Here is a 16,639-nt window from a genome sequence, read left to right as displayed (position 1 = left end):
AATCCATTTAGCGTGTTTGCTGTCATTGATATGCAGAACACATGCAGATTATCAGAACGTGCATAATACTGGGAGGAGGAGATGCAAATATAATCCTTTAGCACCCGCAATGTGATTTATCAAACCTGAAACCGGTTGCGGTCGGTGTTTTTGCGTATATTTTTAGCACATTTGAAAGGCAGGTGCAAACTGGCACAGCATTATGCACACATGGCTGCGCTCAATTTGGCGAGAAGGAGGCATAAATGCAATAACAGACGATGGAGAGAGAGAATCCTCTGTGCGCGTGTCAACATATGGACTGTCAGAAATGAAACAGTAGAGACATATCATCTATCCAGCCATGCCATTTTTGAGCTGCTGGATGACCTATTAAGGGCTGATTTGGAGCCAGTCACAAAAAGGATTCATGCCATATCTCCAATGGAAAAACTCCTTTCAACACTGTATTTTCTTGCATCTGGATCATTCCAGCGCAACATCGCAGTTAGTGCCGGCGTCTCCCAGTGTCCACCCGTGCGTAATGAATGTTCATCTCCTGTGCTCTCCCCTCCCTGTTCATTCACCGGCAGCTCAGTTGAAGGACCACTGCCACTGTATGAACTCCCGACGGTTGCCAAGGCATTGATAGCCATTGTCAGTCCAGACACAGCACTCACCAGCTGCCTCGTGTGCACAACGATGGTCCGAGTGCCATGGCGGAGGGCGTGTGCCACATTGGACACAGCTCTCACCTCCTGTGCAATGGCCTGTAACCCATCCGTCTGATTTCTTTGTTGCTGCAGAAACTCCCGATCGATGTCATCATAACAATCAGGATGCCTGAGGGGCTCTGCTGAGGTGTTTTCTGGTCTGAGCTGATTTGAGGAGTGGGGCGGGGATTGTCAGACATCTGATGGAGATTCTCCATTTAACAACTTAAAAAAACTGGAGTTCACCAGTGTGTTTATTTGCCTCCTCCACCAAGACCTCCAACTCCATGGCTTCAAACTTAATTTTTTGTTTACGGCCACTCTGCTCTACTGAACTATCCATGGGAACTGGCGGTAGCACACTCAAAATCGTCATTTAAGGGTGGTCCGCCCCACTTTTGCACCTGTTATCAATTGTGCACACAATCAGAGTAGATGACCTGCAACACACCCACAAAAAACACGTGCAAGTGTTTTTTTTGCACACACAACTTAGCACTCATTATTTTGGATCTTAGTAGATCAGGCCCTTAGTGTCTTGTGCTGCTTGCTGACTGTGACAGCAGTATATGGTACTACTAAAGACATTAGACAGCTGCTGATGAAGGTACCTTAATCAGATGAGCTCAACATTAATTCGATTTTACATATTGCTGTGCAATATGACATTATTTTATTGGCAAGGCAGCATAATCACCTGCATTTAATCATCACAATCTACCATTGCAGAACATGTGCAAAGGGCAGACACTAATTAAAAAACGGTTGCCAATAAATCCATTGACATCATTAAGTCAACCAACTTTATGTTTAAGTCACTGATAGCTCTTGGCTCTCAAGCTCGTTCAGCTTACACTAGCGTATGCAAGCTAATTTAGCATTTATCTATATTGCAGCTTAACTTAACACTAATGCTACACAACAGTGATAAAGTAATGGGATGGGACTATGAGGCAACTTAAATGTGCTGCCAAATAAAAAAAGGTAAAAAAGTTTGTCTTGTTTAAAGTACTGAAACTTTGTGTGGTCAGTGCTTATGCACTCATCTCACATCACCATGAGTTTGAGAGAGAAGTGATTTTATTCAGATAAAATGAATTTAAATTGATATTGCAATATATTTGAAGCAAGTTGAACTTATATTAACTGGCTAGGTGTCTATGAATTGTTATGAGCTTTAAAGATGCTATGAAATACTAATCCCATGTCCCTTAAGCCACTCAAGCTGAAACACTTATCATGGAAGAACAATATATAGTTAAAACTAGAAATGGGTGCATTTAGTCTAAACAATTTTACGTTTTCACCCTGGCTAGTCAACACCAGAATTACAAGTCAGTTAAACAAATATTTATATTTTTGTTATGGTAGGTCTGCAGAGCCAGCATGTTGCGACTAGGCAGCAGCATAGCAACCCACTAACTGGTGCTGTAGCTCCAATTAATAGCGACTGAAATGCTTTAAAGCTCTACTACCCAGATACAAACAAGCAATGTGTAACCAGCTAATGCATGGGGATATTAGCCTTCGAGTAAGACCAGAGGTTGATAGTGCTAGCTCTGCTAACATTTGCTATACTTGGCAAACACAATTGGACATTGTTTACCCACAGACTTGTGATCTTGTGTTTGGCCGTGTTAAATAAATTATGGTCACTTTTCTTACCTTCGAACTTGTCGGTTAGCTATGATTCCAATTTTTGCAAAGCGGGCTAGGAAATTAGTGGCTTCAGAGCATCCCTACTTAAAACATCTACAGAACACACACTCCAACTTTAACCTAGAGGAGTCAAGTGTTGACTCATTTCCTTTGAGAAGTACCAAAGATAAAGTTTTATGTATGATAATATTCAGTTGTACAATTAATATCCTGCTCATGAATACATTATGACAGCTCCTTGTTTCTACTCTGTGATATTTTTGCTTTAGACAAATGTTCGACAGGCCACAGGAGTCAAAAGAAGGAAAATTCTTGAATGATGAAAGGGGTCAGTTGGGATTTCGGGCCTGAAGATGGAAAAATGGGGGGGAACACTCAGACTCGCTCTCTGCAGCCAAAAGCACTGCGACTTGTGCGTCATCAAATTACCACAAGTGTTGCCAGTCTCAATTGTAGGGTAACATAATGAGTGTGCTTTGCTGTAATAACAAATAATTGCAATTCTAATGGCATGGCATATTTGTCTTCAGCTCTGTACAGTTTCAGCATACCTCCTACCGCTTTTCTTTCTGTTGATTCCGTCTTATCAGTAACCTTTCAGCCTGCTCACACATCATGTTAACAGACTGTATTCACATGAAACAGTAAGTGTTTCTTAACACTACAGTGCTTGTATGAGCCTGTGATTACATTCATCCTGCTGCAGAACCACTATCATCAGTCCATTCGACATTATTCAAGCACAAATGATGAGGGAAACACTTGAGTGAGATTTTCTCAGTCAGTAACTCGCCTCCAGCTATCTGTGACAGCTTACAGCACATGACTGGAGCGCAATTAGCTGCAGCAGCAGGGGGCAATCTTAACAATGCTGTTGTTTTCCTCCTGCCATTTCAGTTCAGTTTTATGGCCTTCCTAAGCACACCTCACCTCTGTTTTACATTTATGAGCAACACAGTCAAGGAGACGTGATGTAAGGGGTGAAGAAAGTCGATAAAATATTTAGCACATCAATTATTTAGTGTAGTTTGGCTCATGACAGGGTCCATCACCTTCAGGAAGATAAAATATTTTATTTGTCAAATCCATGGTTGGAAAAAACATATGATAAAGCAATGTCACACAAGGGAGAGTGCTCATTGTTCTGAATACCAGCACAGCTGTTATCAGTCATAGAAAGTCATCACTGTATAGTATAATGGCATGACCTCAAATGTGATATCACTTAAACACAACTCTTATACAAGTAGTAAAAAGTAAAAGGCAACAATAGATTAACACATTTTTTGTTTTTTAATCATTTGTTTGGCTCTACAAACACAAAACACAGAGCTCGATTATTACTGAGCAACACATTCTCCTATAGGTTTCAGTATAAACATACATTTATATTTATAACATAATACATATAATATTCATATATAAGTTTAAACATACTTTCTGTTTGTTTAAATCTATTTTGTAACCGTTGAAATTAGAGTCTGTTGAAAGTCTCTTTGGTGTTTGTGTGATTCTGAAGTGCCAGCTTGATCACATTAGACGAAGACGGTTAGCTCTAACTCCTGACGTAGAGTGATACATTAAGTCAAAGTTATATCGCTGTAGTTTGTAGTTTGTATCTTGTCCAATCTGATCACTTGCTCAACATTAACTGCTGTACATTGGGCTTTATAGTCAGGTGTCAGGTTCATGAATGCATCAGTACAGCAACAACCTGCCGTTAGGAGCCAGTGGTGTAATGAAATGCCATAGACAGGGAACCCGTGCCAACCTGTGGTTGAACTTGTGGGTGTGTGTGTTGCCGGGTAGAATCAGCGCAGTCAGGTCCGAGAGTTGAAAGGGCGAGGGAGGTGGTGGCGCGGGGCAGTCAAGGATAGACCTCCAGTGTTTGTGAAAGGAGGGAGGCCAGCCAGCTCGGGTTCTGGGGGGACGGAGGGACTCGTGGGCTGTTGATGGGGGGAGGGTGGTGGTGGCGATGGTGGTGGCGGGTAGGAGGGTTTTCTAACCAGGAGACTGTAACTCATTGTAGACTGACTCCACTGGCTTGGGTGGCAAAGATCGTGAAGTCCTGGACATTCATCAACCTGCCGAGGAGGGCCGACTGACTGGAGCCAGGGTCTGTTTTCTTCCCCCCTTCTTCTCCCTCGCACCGTGTCAATGGGATCCAGTGCGACTGTGCCGAGGCAGCCGCCCCAAGGAGACAGACCCGGGTCAGTGCAAATAATCAGGCCTCTGACGCCTCGGCTCGTTACTGGGTAAGGGGGGGGAAACCCAAAGTTGAGTGTGGGGGATCCCAGAGGAAACCAGGGACAGGGGGTCGGGCAGTGGGTCTTTTGAGGGGGAAAAGGTCATGATATGGGCATGCCGATGGATAGATTACAACACAGACTCCATAACAACATACATTTTTTTGATCTTTGGTTTTATTATTTTTGGATAGAGTGAGTTTCATTCAATTTATTTGTACTACGCAGCAATTAGAGGTAATCTTCCATCCCAAATATGGCTGCCTGGTGTCATGAAACATGTCATTAAACACATATAAATTTACATTCATACATTATGTGATCATGTCACACTGCAGGATAGGTCTAATGCAATCCTGTCTCCAATCTGTTACAGACTATTTGTGGGAAAGGCTCTCTGTCTGATGAAGTCACAGCCCCTCCATGATGTACGAGTGCACATCTGCTCACCATATCCAGATTGATTTTCATTTGTGATAAGTTGTATTCAGATTTAGATGTTAGCTCAATGTCCAGGTTAACATGTTCGGAAATTGCACACTAGCTAACTTAATTTAAAATTATATGCAACTGCATTGTTACATTGTTTGTTAGCACTATCCAGTACTCTGGAGAATTAAACAAATGGTGTTTACATACTGCCACTTCATGGCGAGATATTTTCGCTCCTGTTACGTCTTAATGTGTAACACACGTAAGCGTAATGGTAGGGCAAGGTGGTTACACCTCTGATCCTCTTTCGGAGGTAGTAACGGAGGTAGAATGAGAGGAAGCAATTGGCAATGTGTAGCACTCAGGCCGGCATGGCAGAACAGCACTGTGTGTATGTGTATGTCTGAGTGTGGGTGTGAACGTGAAGCTCCTACTGTGTGATAACAAGCTTCTTCGGTTCTCCAGCGGCGTAATGCAATGTGAATTCACACACTTGGATACCAGTGTTCCCCTGTTTTGATGAAGTACAAAGATGTAATGATGATGGAGCTACGTTCCAGCACTGTTGCAGAATAACAGTGTGTGAGAGCCTAAAGTTTAATCATGTTATTATTATTTTCATAATGGTGTCATATTCTTGTGTCATAGCCACAAGTTATGTTGACTAACATAAACAGATTGCAGGCTTTTCTCCACCCACTTTGACAGATCTCATGTTTTCCATGTTTCTATAACATGAAGATGAAAATAAACACAACATGGACTTGAATAATAGAAAGGATGACTCTGTCTTCAAACATTGCTGTTAACATACAAGATAAACAGAAACACACACCTCAAAAAAACATAACAAAGGTGGATTTGTTTTTGACATTTTAATGCACACATTATAATACAATTAGTGAAAATAGTAGCGCTGTTTTCCCGCAGTGTTAACCTTCAACTTACTACTTAGCTAAATCTTCATTCGATCAGTGCCCACTCTCCATCAAAACCCTATTTCACTCAACCAGTATTAATTACCAGAGTTTTAATTTGACAATGAGCTATAAAGTTGTCTCTCTACAAAGAAATAATACAAGGTATCTTTATGAGTTACCATAAAGATCTGTAAATCATAGACTATGTTTACATGAATTAAGTGTCCTGGTTTGATCTGCTTTTTTAAAGTATCCTGTTAATGTGTTTGTGCATGTACACATCAAGTCCTTATCCCGTTTTTTGACAGCCGCACACTACCTGCACATGCACAGCCTCAGCCAAGTGACGTTGGCAAAACAAACAAGGGGGCAGCATGGACAGTGTCAGACTTCAGGAGCAACAAACGTGAACGGTTCAGGTATGTCACACACAGTCAGTTAAAGGATGCCCCATTCATCTGTTAGTTTTCACTCCACTCATTATCTGCAAACTCCATGATGAAACGGCTGCATATTTTCACCTGTTTTTCCCTGGTCAGACGCGATGGCAGGGCCAGACTGACACCAGTCAGAAGAGGACAGGTTTAATATTTGCTGTTGCTCTCTTGTCCCATTGCTGGAACTGAGATGGAAACACCATATCTGCAATGCAATGCAGACATATGGTAGTGCTAAGCCCACAATAAGCCACAATAGCCTAATTTTTCTCAAAATTGTTGTGTTTTGTGTTGTAAAAGGTATTTATCATGAATACAGGAGTATGAATAACTAGGTTACTCTCTGTGCATGTAAACGCCATGTCCAAAATATGATCAAAAATGGGAGAAGGATTGATTTTAGGTACTCAAGTGCATGTAAACACATTCATTATTTACCTGAGAAAAATGAGGTAGGTACAGAACAAATCTCACAGAAATAAATCCATAATGTTATAGATAAGCTGCTTGTTTACTTTGTCAGTGCATTCGTCATCTTTTGATGTTGTTAACTGGGCTTTGCCAAAGTTTGGGACAAAACTTTAATGCATAATCATCTTTTGGGTTTGACCAACATACAGTATTTCTCTGAATTGATAACTTAGAGAGCACCATGCGCAAAGCTTATAACCCCATCATCAGAGTGCATACAAAGGTTCTGACTGTAGTAATACAGTTTTTAACCAGGTGACAGTTAAAAGAAAAAAGATCAGTCACATCCTTAATTCCTCTGCTATCTGCAGCTTTCCCATGCCTCCGTCTGACAGAAACATGGCTGACCTTTAATAACATCGGATGGGAGGAAACCGCAGTGAGGACCGGTCTCAAACATTAGTCTGGACATGAGGGCTTCTCTCTGTAAGTCATCAGTAGCTTTCCTCTGACTGGGTCTCGGTGATAATGGCGCTGAGTCAGAGCCCAAGCTCCGAGCATGGGAAAATGTAAAGGGAGGAATGTGCGGGGGAAACACTGTCTGCCCTGATGGCACTCCAGAGTCTGCTCTGTGTCCTCTCTGCAAAGAGCTTTATTATGACTGAGGCTTCATGTATTTATATTAACTGAATGATGCTGAAGTATTCCTTCATTTTCTCTATTCATATTCTGGTTTTGGCACTTTCTGTCTACTTCTTGTCACCAGTATGAGCTGTTTGGACCGGATAGCTGCTCTGTGAAACCGGCCTATTTCATTCTGAGGCTTGTTGAATTCACTCATTCTATGAACTTATTGTATCATTTTATCTACTTGGAGCTGGACGATTTGATTTAATGCATGCTGAAAAATCCCTGACTGTGACCTGCTTCTACATTCATGTCTCCATTTTCAGCAGCGGATAAATTTCCCTGCAAAAGTAATCATTTATTTTCACGTCGACGTCATTCTTCTGCTCATTTACCGTCCCGCCGCCAAGCGAACTGAGCTCATTATCCCTTTTGGACGAGGGGATTCAGACATTTTGCTGCACCTTTTGTGTGTGTTAACAGTCTCTGTCCCTCGCTGCTCATCAGTTTCAGTTTTGAGATCTCACTTCCAAATATCCTCCCCTGAACTCCCCCTCCACTTTTCTCTACCCCTCCTCCTCCACCTCCCTCAAGGCCTTGGGGGAGCTCAGCAGTACAAATTTCCGTTTATACCAGTGGCTGGGGCTGACGACACCGCAGCTCTCTACCCCACAGATTGACGAGCCCTCGGATGCCGATTTACTGTACATGGCAGCCACTCTGGAGCCGCCGCACATCTGGAGTGGAGTACGCTTACTGAAAAACAGGGGCCAACCTTGGCCCAAACAAGTGTAGCAGAGCAAAACCGATGAAAGGCAGCTCCCCCCTCCCCTCAGCACACACACATCCTCAAAGCCTCCCCCTCCTCCAGAACACAGATCTCTCAAGCTATTACAAAGACCTTGGAAGGACTGGATTCTGTAAACAAAAACTTGAGAGAGGCATTAAGAGACATGCTGGAGCTAATGATGTGATGGTGGTGGGAATGTGTTCACCGAAGCTGCTGAAATCTACACGTTCAAAGTGTGACTGCCAGTGTATGTGTGTGGATTCTTGGAAAAACATCGAACCTTCAGCTTTGACAAAGTTTGAAACAGGAACTTTTCAAAACTTTACAGAGGGAAAAATAACTAAGAACAGATTTGAATAATACATAAATTGTATCTGACACATTTATTTTCTTTACATTTCCAAGGAATTAGTTTTATTTGGCTTGTATGCAGAACTAAAAATACACATGTAACAAAATTACAGAATGTAAAATCATGAATAATTAGATACCATAGAGAGTCAAAATGATTGCACAAACTGACATCCAAAAACAACATTAGAAATAGCAGTTGGCTTCCTGTAGGAACCTCATGTTTTGTAATCTGCTCTTTTGCAATTCACAGCTGACTTTGTTCCCCACAAGAAGGAAAGGTTTCATAAAGCTGGTAGCAGGCCAAGTCAGGAAAAAATGCTGTTAAATGTCAAAATACAACTCATCAAAAAGGAGAAGTTTAAAAAATGTCCTCTTTTTTTTAACAGTTTCTTTTTAAATCAGTCAATAATTGTACTTCTTAGGCACAACACAGGGTTAAAAAGGGTTAAATCTTTACATTTCAAACCCAAATACTCTTGATTTTTCAAGATGTTTTATTCTCATGAGTAAAACTCTAAAACAAGCTCTGCTCAGCTCCCAAAATGTGCCGTACATCCTGTCGGTATTAAACCCTCAGATCTGCCTGTAGCTGAGCTCAAACCGCAGAGACGGCGTCAGGAGTCTCTGCTGCTCACCATATTGAAAGTGTGTTACTGTGTTACTGTGTGTGTGTGTGTGTGTGTGTGTGTGTGTGTGTGTGTGTGTGTGTGTGTGTGTGTGTGTCTGTGTTTTCAGAGAGTGTCGCTGCGTCTGTGAGTGTGTGCGAGGTAAAAGTGTCAAGGAATTCATTGTCTGTTCTCCACCTGTTATTATTCTGGTCCCAATCAACCTGCTAGCCAGTCTGGAGCCAGTGGCCATCTGGAAACACTGCTCTGTTTATAAACTTGGCAAGGATCAGCACTCCGGGGCTCTGACCTCCCACACAAATCTGGAAACAATTAGAGCAAGACAGTCTGGCTGATTACTGCGAAAAGGGCCCAGCGTGGATCCCACTGACGTCTGTGGGGACGCCAGACCCTTGTTAGAGAAAATGCAAACTCAGTACTACGCAAAAAAACGCCACACATCATTATCACACAAACACACTTACACTTTTTTTGATTGTTGGCCTTTTTTCATCAGGAGTCTCTATTTTTGCATTCATGACCTTTTTTCGTTCTCACAGACGGATGGGCACATTCAACCACCCACACGCACAAACAAACACTATGTATTGATCTTTTTTTTTGTATTGTTCATGAGGGACTTGCACCTCGCTTTTATTTTAAGGAAACCAGATACGATAGCCTCTGTCCACGTGTTGACTCATGCTTGTGAAAGCTAAATCTATCGTCAGAGAACACATTTGAGAGAAATATGAATAAAAAAAGAAAGAAATCAATCTTTGGTTTGATGTTTAAGATCACTTTAACCTTGTCTTTTTATGTTGCCACAATAAATTACCTTTTAAAATCTCTGTCTAATATCAAAGTACTTCAGTGCCTTGGATTCAACTCAATTCGGTGACAGCTCAGAAATGGGGTTTCCCGTGCAGAACAGCAGGGGGGTCACTTTGGATCATGACGTTATTGATCGCTTGTCTGACTGGCTTGGATCCTTCAAGCAGTCACTAAGTCAAAGCAATCATTGCCCTGACATGAAATAATAAGACCTCTAATTGACAAACAGGCGTTTGAGTTTAAACAAACATCTGATTTAATTCCAATTGAACACATTCAATTTATTAGCATTCATCTGCAGTCTAATTCATGCAAACAACAGTAATTAAAAAAGTATTGTCTTCCTTGATGTTATAAATTGTTGTCTGTGCAGAAGTCCTGGGTCAATATTAATAAAATACTTCATAAGATTAATTAACAGTGAGTGTTTTTCCTCTTAGAAAGGTCCTATTCATTTTTCACAGCGTTCAGATCAACAGAAAAGCCCCAAAAGCTTGATTGTGCAGAAATCTCATTATAAATACCAGCACGCATTCATCAATGGAAAATATCAAAGCCATACATCAAGAAATGAACACTTACATGATTCACAGTTTGTTGACAGTGTTTTTCCAGCAAGTCCAAATTATTGATAACACGATCAAAGGATCACATCATATAACTACCAATCAGCAGCAGGGGGGGATGGTAGGGTTAGAAAAGGCTGAGGCTTTTCTGAGTGCTCTAACCCCAAAAATGTATAACAATTTTCTGAAAAAAATGAAAATATAAACACATTGACACACTTATATGATGACGTTGTAGTTATTAAACAATAACTGTTGACTTCTGCTGTTTGATCAACTGATCAAATACGAACATTTCTGATTACATGCATGCAAAGATGCAAACATTGTGCAAACAATTTGTTGGCTATGAATAATATCGCAATAAATTTGTGCTACTTATCTAATTTCTGATTGCATTCATTTTGTGTTGATAAAGAAGTAAAGTTGTCGGATAACGAAGAAAAAGATAATAATGGAGAAAATCACTCACAAGAAGACGTGATGTAAAATATGGTCAATAATGATGACGATGAAGAGGAAGGTGAAGAAGAGGACTGAGCAGCAGAAATGCTGAAAGTAAACCTGGCTAATAGGTTGTTTGCAATAACGTCATGCCAGTGACATGTGGAATTCAAATGGGGGTCAGGAAGTAAATTTCAGAATGGACGCAACCAAGGAAAGCCCGTACTGTGTTGCTCTAGACACCGTAATAAGACAGCGATACTGAAAACATTTCTAGATTATGTTGGAAGAGATCCTCCTCTCATGAGGACTTCCGATTTTTTAACTGACCCGAGCCATTGACATCACTAACTACCTCTTCCTCCAGATTTAATTTTACATCACTGAGCAAATGAAGGCTTTCAAAAGCCTTGAGACTCAAAATTTTCTTGAGTGGTTAGGTCCACGACCTGGGTATCAAGGTGCTCAACAAGGACTGTCGTTAGGTTTTCGCCAGGGTGAGTATTTTTCAATTAATTTCCATATGAATTGTCCTCCTCGCCACAATGCTATCAACACTAATGTTTGTTTACTTACCGCAGGTTCACCACTCTTAACGGTCCAGTCAACGGTAGTTTGCAGCAAGTAAAACAATAACTTAAATCAGCTATCTGGCTAGCATTACCAATTACTACCTATTGTTTATCGTTAATGGTTAAAAAGTCCAGCAGAACAAAGATGGGAAAAACGAAACATTACAAAGTATGGAAGGAGTTAGCTCCTTAAACATAGACATATATACAGCATGCATACATTACTTTAACTTACCCTGGACAAAGTGGTCACCACACACATGGGCTTAATCCGACTCCGCTCCTCCTGACCATAAATGAGGGGTTTGCTATCCACTGTTTCCTCGTTTTTCAGAGAGTTTTTTACATTTTCCCCAATTGGGAACCACTCCTTTTTTGGACACGATAAACACTTGTCGACTTCTCTCTGTTTTATCGGTTAGGGAAACTGTAAAAAACGCAAACCTTAGGCATTTTTCTTGTGTTTATGTGTCTGCGCAGACTGCTGCAAGTCACTTCCTGACCCCCATCTGCATTTCGCGCCACTGCCACGCAACGGAAATGACATAATATGCAAACAACCTATGTAGGCTACAGTTGACATTCAGCAGCCAGCTAGCAAGAGTTTTGCGGTGATAACACAATAACATGCAATTCATCTTTAAATAAAAAATAACTAGCTCTTGCTGTTATGGCTCCCAGTTTACAGATTCTGTTAATCATTAGATGCTTTTTGTGGTGATCTTAATCTGGATTGTCATTGCTCCTGTTGATTGTTTTTACCCTCTGTATGCAGTTCTTGCCTACAGTAATAATCTACAGAATAATTGCGCCTGTGTTTTACATTGGCGATGTGTATTTCAATTATTTTTCCATTGTAATATTTCAACATTTTCTTTGTCAAAACGTAAATTTTTTTAGCAACTGTTGCAACCCCCATCCACATCATAACCCTATCTATCTATCTATCTATCTATCTATCTATCTATCTGTCTGTCTGTCTGTCTGTCTGTCTGTCTGTCTGTCTGTCTGTCTGTCTGTCTGTCTGTCTGTCTGTCTATCTATCTATCTATCTATCTATCTATCTATCTCTCTCTCTCTCTCTCTCTCTCTCTCTCTCTCTCTCTCTCTCTCTCTCTCTCTCTCTCTCTGTCCGATCTCTCTAAACCTGAGAGTACTGTCGGTGAATAATTGCTCTGACCACTTCTCGTTCACTCTCATTTTCTCCCTTCTTCTCCCCCTCATTTTCTCTCCCGCTCTCACACATTTGCTCTTTTACAAGGATTTATAGTATTCTGTTGCACAGAGCATGAGAATAAAGCAGGAGGGGCTGCTTTTAATTAGCAAAGATTATAGGAAATGGGCCCAAAGCCCAATAGAACATTTCCAGCTGGAAGTCCAGCCTCTGTGGGTCAGCAGCTAGAGTTTAACAAGGACTGAAATGGAGATTGAGTACAGATACTACATTACATGGTACTTTCCAATTTCTGCTTCATTACTTATGTTGTCGCCAGGCTGCTCGTGAGCTCCCAGGGGGTGACAGAATTCATGAATTAATTAAATGTTAAAGTACTTGTACATAAATGGCCAGGTACTCTAAGGTCAAGTAAAAGTACAGATAAGCATTATCAGTAAAACAAAGTATTAACCTTTTTTTTTTCAGTTGAAAGCTCCTTGTAACTAATATGTTATGTTAATGTTTTTAAATGTGTGAATATTGAAAACACTTTTCTAGTCTTACAACCGCTCACATATCACATTCATCCATTCACACCACATTCATGCTCTGATAGCAGAAGATGCTATAGCAGGGGACCATCAGTATTAACCAATCCCATTCACAAACATTCACATACTACTGCCGGAGCTGGGTCAAACCGTAAACCTTTCAATTGAGGGAGGACAGACATGACCTCTGAGCCATGATCGCCTATGGTGATTGATTAATATCATAAACAGATTTGAATGATTTATCAATTTTTTTGGAAACATTGTAGTTGGGTTTATTAAGGCTGTTCCCAGTTGGGGATCAAGCTTCTATGAGTGGTTACACTATAACACAGTGAGACCCCAAGATGACAGTTGATGATTACAGTTCTTCTCAGTCACTTTGGTACATCAAAGAAGCAGTTTCTCATTTCTTTGAACAAGTTGCAAATGCTTTGGTCCATGCAAATGATTATGTACAATTATCTGCTGTTTCCTACATTATCAATTGCTCATGTCATGTTGATCAAAATGTATCATAATGGGTCTCTGTTGAATAGTCTCACCCTCCACAACATTTAGACATTAGTTAATCGCATAAGTCTTCACATGCAGAATGGTTGAACATGTTGTCAGAATGTCAGTCATATTTCTGTACATTTCCATCAGACAGTTTTTTCTAAATCTGTCCTGAATTGGTAAATTGCTCCCAGGTGAATCTTGACTTTCTCTAACGAAGGGAAATGTGTGGACCATTAGATCAACCGATGATCAACCAGTTTTCTGAAATAGCTCAAAGGTGCATCTCATGTACCATCAACTGGCAAGTACATATATACTTATATATATATATATATATATATATATTCCATTTACTTATACGTAAATGTGAATCTTGTCCAGTCTCTTGCAATCAATTTCCCACATACACTAAGGTGTAACTTACAATTTACAATAACTGTTATCAAAACTTAAGCCATAGTTTACATCAGAACGTCCCTCCAGAGTACACTGTTATATTGACAACATGACTAAGCAGTTTGACTGTCTTATCCGCACACAATTACACAAGGACACATCATTCTGATGGCACTGACATGTTTATTGACACAGATATTTACTTTTGAGAGATGAACTAAGGATTTTGAGCAAGATAATGGCTTTTGCAGGTAATCCATGGTGTTTTACTATTTGTACGAATTGTTTTGAGAAATGCACTTACTGTTTTGCAAATGTCGAGGATGATTCGAAAAAAGTCCCAAAGCATCTGAGAAAAACTGTAACATCATAAACAGATTTTAATGATTCCTCAATTTTTTTGGAAACATTGTAGTTGGGTTTATTAAGGCTGTTCCCAGATAGGGGATCAAGCTTCTATGAGTGGTTACACTATAACACAGTGAGACCCCAAGATGATTAATGGATAACAAACAAACTAACAAAAACTGCATGCAAATAAATTTTTTGCTTCACAACTTTTTATGTAATTTTTTGGGGGAAGACAGTTATTCATCTTTGAACCAGGAATTTATTAAAAAACATAACAAAACAACTAATATGTTTAGGGACCAAATCTGTCCCTGAAGAATGTAAATAACTGAACAAGTTTTTCTTTTTTCGTTAGGGATCATAAGCTTACAGTGTTCTGGACCTCTTATAAAATCTATGACCCTACATCATATTGTCTTATCTAGTTTCTATTAAATAAACTGTTATACATGTGCTCTTCAAAAAAACTCTGAAACGATATTGATCAGTGAATCTAGTTCCAACTCACTCTAACAAGCAACAGCCCAGCAAAATCATCTTGAATATAGGACGTAATTTTTGGGCTTTCATAGCTTCATTGAGAAATAGGACAGTGGAGAAAGCAAGACAGTGGGAAGAGAGAGTGGAATATGACATGCAGCAAAGGGCTGCAGGTTGTACTAAAACCGGGCCGCCTGCTTTGAGGACAATAACCTCTACACACGCAGCACGCAAACTAACTGCTAAGCTCAATTGGCACCCTTGGGATGTCATTTTTTTTAACCATAATATCATTGTGTAGCTGTGAGAATATCCAAGAGAGGAAAAAGCCTGACTGCATTTTATGAACGCTACCTATTTCTAAGCTCTAATCCTGTTGTGAGGCTCGGTCCAAGCCCCTCTCTGTGCGGTTCATTTACAGACCCAGCGCTGTGAACCATCAACTGATTTTTTTCACACAGAATGAACAGCTAGCGCACCATGAGGAGATTATTTGAACTGGCCTGGCACGAACCATGGCTGTGTTTTGGGCAATGCTGACATACTTCTAACATTTCTCAAATAACATTCATATAAATCAGAGAAGTCAAAGACTTCAAGTGGTTATAAAGATGATTGATTACCACCTCATCTTTCACCCATGATTATTTATTAGATCATGATAACATTACTGTGCAAATCATATGTATTTTTCATTCGGTGTTGCATTATATTCACATAAAAAGATAAAAAGTGACTGTGGATAAGTTTTGTCAAGGGAAATTTTCATTTTGTAATGTATACAGCGACTTAAAGATAAGATAAGATAAGATAAAGGACCATAAGAAAGGCTTTTATCTTTCCTCAGAGAAGAAATGTGGTGGCTACAGCAGCACAAGGACATACATAAGTGGAAAAAGTACAAAATAAATAATAAGCTTTTATGTGAGGAGCATAAAAGCTGAGGTGACTCTACAAAGAATGGTTTACGTGATGTGAATAAAATGGTAATACCTTAATACATAGATACTACAGAATGGTGCTTGGATACTGCTCCAGAGTAAATGTATTTCAATTTTGACTGCTCAGGCCTCATCCTTAACACTCTTTGTCCATGGCATCAGCAATCCCACATTACAATAAGTACATGTGACATATCTCAACTTCAAAGGTCAGAGATAAAAGCGTGAATTTTCAAAATGTCAAGTGACTTATGAATCACTGTCACTTTAAAATTTTGACAGATTTCAGAAGATCGAAATAACTCAATGAATCACTGCAGCCATTTCCTCTTACAACAAACCTGTGACACCTCTGAATTTCTACAGTCTATCGCCTGATCAGCCATCAATTATTCCCACTCGGTCATACGCTTCCTCTATAATTAGACTCCATGCTGCTGCTGAAGAAATTACAGCAGCCTCATTCAGTGACATTTTCTACAGCATGGGGCTAATGTTGTGTTGCACATTGACCCTTCTCCTTTTGTGTTGAACTACAAATGCGGTGCATAAAAAACTAGTGAAAACAGGATCCTGATGGGGCAGCGTGTGGTGCCTGGAGCTGGTGTATTTTTGACATGGCAGAGGAAGAGCGAGGGCAGTGTCCTTCCTGGTTTTTCTACAGCTTCCTGTAC

The 16,639-nt window shown here is 40.2% G+C and overlaps 1 long non-coding RNA gene across 2 annotated transcripts; it reads left to right on the top strand.

The window, feature by feature from the left end:
• Window positions 1–4,384: 4,384 nt before the first annotated feature.
• LOC117826978 lies at window positions 4,385–10,228 on the top strand. 2 transcript variants are annotated; one of them, XR_004634120.1, is made up of 4 exons: window positions 4,385–4,561; window positions 4,974–5,025; window positions 6,258–6,368; window positions 7,169–10,228. It is a non-coding gene; the product is annotated as an uncharacterized LOC117826978 (long non-coding RNA). The 2 variants fall into 2 exon arrangements; XR_004634119.1 differs by having other exon boundaries at window positions 4,385–4,606.
• The last annotated feature ends 6,411 nt before the right edge of the window (window positions 10,229–16,639 follow it).

Source organism: Notolabrus celidotus, chromosome 15, assembly GCF_009762535.1.
Source record: "Notolabrus celidotus isolate fNotCel1 chromosome 15, fNotCel1.pri, whole genome shotgun sequence".
In the NCBI taxonomy this organism is placed as follows: Eukaryota; Metazoa; Chordata; class Actinopteri; order Labriformes; family Labridae; genus Notolabrus; species Notolabrus celidotus.
This window is presented reverse-complemented; position numbering and strand designations above follow the sequence as displayed.